The sequence below is a fragment of the Populus alba genome, chromosome 3 (assembly GCF_005239225.2).
Source record: "Populus alba chromosome 3, ASM523922v2, whole genome shotgun sequence".
In the NCBI taxonomy this organism is placed as follows: domain Eukaryota; kingdom Viridiplantae; phylum Streptophyta; class Magnoliopsida; order Malpighiales; family Salicaceae; genus Populus; species Populus alba.
In genome coordinates, this window is record NC_133286.1 from 14,880,443 (window position 1) to 14,884,966 (window position 4,524).

Sequence of the window (4,524 nt, forward strand, 5' to 3'; positions counted from 1 at the left end):
CGCTTTTTTGTTACAAATGGCTGCTGACTGCGTTTTAAGCCAAACGGGCTCGTAGACGGTAGGAACACAAGAGATAAAAAAAAAATATAAAAAAAAATCTATTAATATGATAATTTTAAAATAAATTTATATATTTTCAAAACAATAGATAGATATAATTTTAAAAACAATATTTATTGTTTTTCTTTTCTTAAAATATCCATGGAAAAAACTCTTAATTCCAAACTTATTAAATAAAAATATATAAGGATAAAAATAGTTATAATCATAGTTTTAAAACACAATTTAAGGATTCTGTTGGAAAAGACTGGTTGTGAATCAAGAATGTCAATTCGAGCTAACCTGGGCTAACTCTAATTTTTTTTTTTTAAAAGAAATCAAAACGATGTTATTTTGACTAGTTTTTTTTCTCGAAAAAATATTCAATGAGTTTTTTTTATTAGGTTTTACCTTAGATTGACCGAGTCATGGATCAACTCAGGTTTTTGACTAGGTTAGGTAACGTCAATCATTTCTCAATTTTTTCTTAAATTAGGACCGATCAAGGCTCCAAGTTGTCTGAGTCCCGAGGAAACTTGCTAAGTCGATCCATGTTATTATACCATTATTAATTTTAACACTTAATCTAACTAAAGTAAATAAAATAATATATAATTATTTTTTTAAAAAAATATACAAGTTTGAGAGTTGTACATATTAAGGTTCGAGTCATGAATCAAGAGTGTCAACTCTAATTTTTTTAAAGGATCAAAACGATGTAAATGTTTTGACAAATTGCTTTTCAAAAAATAGTCAACAAGTTTTTTTATCAAGTTTTATCTTAGATTGATTGGGCCATGGATCAACTCGGTTTTTGATTGGTTAAGTCAAATCAATCTTTTTTCTATTTTTTTAAATTAAGATCGATCAAGGCTCTAATTTGTCCAAGTCCTGAAGTAACTTGTCGAGTCAATTCATATCTTATAACTAGAGTTATTATATTATAAAAAAAATTTCAACACTCAATATAAACTAAAGTAAAGAAAATAATATGTAATTATTATTTTTAAATATATAAACTTAAAAATAATACATATTAAGAGTAAAATAGATTTTTTCATATATTTTTTTCTATTTTATCCATTATAAACTAAACATAATACGAAGATCACTATGTTTTTGACATTATCATCCAACTATATTTTATCAATTATGTGAACATATTATATTCTGTTTTGTCTTCTACGTTTTCTATTATCTCTAATCCCGGGACACTATAAAACACCACCTTAAAATTTGATAAGCTTTTCAAAAACTCTTGTATTGTGGTTGCTGAAGTTTTGACATGAAAAAAATAAGACAAATATGGAAGAAAAAAGAGTTAAGTGAGAGATGCTAAGGTTGGAATGTGTATGATGGCACAATCGTAATATTTTTTTTTCCTACAAGAGATTAATTTGTAATGGTTTTGAGTTTTTTCTCCTCAATGAGAAAAACACCAATATTTTAATATGGATTCCATCGCCAACTTTTCACAACCAAACACCTTTCATTACTGCCAATTGGGTAATTTGTTGTATATATTCTCATATTAGCAAAGAGGGTGTACGTAGTATGCATAATTATGTGTATTGAATAGTCTCAGCTATTGCCTCCAATGCAACACCAGAAGAATGAAGAAAACGAACGGTATATACCATCTTTTGTGACGTCTGCCTTCCGATATTCCCCATATCTTCCACGAGCCGCCTTCATTTGATAAAAATGGCATCACCGACTAATTATCTACATGTTATAATTTCTTTTGTGTTTTGGTGATGGCATTGGAATATGTTCGGCTCCAGAAAATTCGAATGTTTGGCTGACCTACTAAGAAGCCATAGATGCAGTAAAAATTGAAAATAAGAGAATAATATGAAACGAATTGCTTTGTAGATTTCATAGAATATTGGTAAACCCAGGAATCTTAACGAGGCACAAATTACTACGAACTTAGACGGGGAGTATACCCCAGGCATTATTTAGTCACCATTCTGGGTTCAAATTATTTTACAAGACATTAAAAATAGGAGGAAGTTCTCATACATGTCCGCACGAGTTAAATTGTATGTTTTGTCCCTTTCCACAAAGAACCGGCCTCTCCGTTGCATCCATGTTTCTTCTTCTTCTTTTAATATTTTGAACAACAAACGCAAATCTGAGCCTCCTGAGAACCAGATCCAATGTGCTCTTGTAATAACAGCTATATTTATGTCCTGACCAAAGTAGAGATTTGATTTTGATATGATATGTAAATACTGCCTCTGGATTTCCCAAGCACCAAAACCTAAAAGATATTAACAGAAGAAAAAAGGGAGGGGCTAAAAATAGGTGGGGGATGTCCTGGTCGATGGATGAAGCTTCACAATTCGAAGGGCTAAGATAAAAAAAAGGGTTTGCATTTGACGAAAACGAGTTGAGCAATAATGCTGTGGTCCTGAATGGCATTTCAACTTGAGGTGGCTGAATGGGTATCAATGTTCTGAACCATGAGGAATCAAAAGAAACTTTCAGGGCCATCATACCTAAGGCTTTACGCTTTTCTTTCAATTATTTAAAAGGCACCAACTATTAGGTGTTTTATATTCAATCTCTGTTTTTTTTTTTCTCCAAAAGAAAATAAACATCTTGCTCTTTCATTTCATTATCTGTTCTCCAAAAGCAAGCCGCAAGTTAGAAACTCTAATGGTGAATTAACCTTAGAACTAGATAATATGATAGAAGAGGGGTGTGACCTTTAGTGGTCTCATTTATAATAAAACGAGTATTCTTCGTAAATTTATAATAATTATTTTGATGATAATTATATTGAAAATAGTAACATAAACAATGACACTAATAACAATAATGATGCCATTAATAGTGTCCTCATTAATAAATTAAAAGTCTAGTGCAAAGTAATTAAGAAAGGTGTTAAATTTTTTTGACTGATTTAAGCTATGTTGGTTTTTTTTTTTTAATATAAGTTTACGATATATTATCATAAATGTAGATTTATTCAAGGATTATATGGATATAATATATGTTGATGAAGAACTAAAATTGATATCTAAAATTGTTATGCACCGTAAACGAGAAAAGAAAGTGAGTTGGAGAGACTTGATTGAACATCTTATTGATGAAGGCAATAATAATTTGAAAACAAGAATGAGTTCTTTCCAATATATGAAAATTAATTGCAGATGATTTTGGTCATAAACATAATCTTATTGATAACTAGCATAAGTTTTAGATCCAATTATTGATCCATCTAACATTTTACTTGGAGATTTTAAAGATCTTGTTTTTTATAGGTTGTGATTTTGATGGCATATGAGGTTGTTAAGGCTCTCAAATTAGGCCAAGAAGTTTCTTTTCGGGTTTTGTTATGTTTTTTTTTTTTATTATTTATTTTATAACTTTTTATTTTATTTTTAGATTTATTTAAGATATTTTTTCTAGTACATAAGCATCCTAAAAGAGATTCAATAATAAGTTTTGATTAGAAAAAAAATATTCTGCAATAAAAATTTGAATTAGAGTTCTTGTGATTGAAACCCTTTTCAATAGATTGTCTTTCTTTATACTTGTTTTTCTTATATTATTTCCATCTGCGTCACTTACTTTCTTATGTCAACAATCTCATGCACCATGTATACCATTGAGGGTAGTTTCTCCACATTACCAAGTTTGATTTCTTCTTATCTACACATCTTGAGTTTATGTGGAAAAAGAAGCCAGAGAAAAGAGAAATGGAGAGTGGAGACACATTATTTGGTCATAATTGTTGTCTTACCACATTTGACACCAAAAAACATCCTTAAATGGCAAAAAACTAAAAAGTTTCAAAGACGAGTTATCTCTGTTCATGCTAATGTAGAAAGCCTTGAACAGATAACAACCCTCCACAGACTCCTATTCCTCTCTTTTCTTATGATGGCAGGCAAAATCAAAAACAGAGCAGTTTCGCAAAGAAATTCACCATATATATATATATATATGCACAATACCATTCTCTATATGTGGTTTATAACCTTACGCATGCAGTCCAAGAAATTTCAAATACAAAAGAATAAAGAAGGGTTTGAAATTAGGACAATAGACATCATTGATTCCTTTTCTTCTTTACAGTGACCACTTTGCTTTCCAATTGTTCCCCGTTTATATAAAGCATGCATATCTACCTTACTTCGATAGTGGTATAATCCTTTAATGGATCTCTATGATTGAGTATCCACACTCCCGTGATTTTTCATTTTTTTTTTAGCGTTGGTGATGACAGGCCTGTGACACTCTAGAGGTATGAATATTTTATGATGAGGTCCCTATGATTTTGTATATTTGAGCTTAATACCATCAGGATCTAGAGTATTAGGAGTGGAAGAATCAAACCTAAATGCGCATTCAACATAAAAGCTAGATGCGAAATGAATTAGTTACTTGTACCATGTATAAAGCTCCATTTTATGCCATAGTGCAACCTTTATGCAAAGGATTTGGGATTGATAGATAAGGACAAACAAAAGC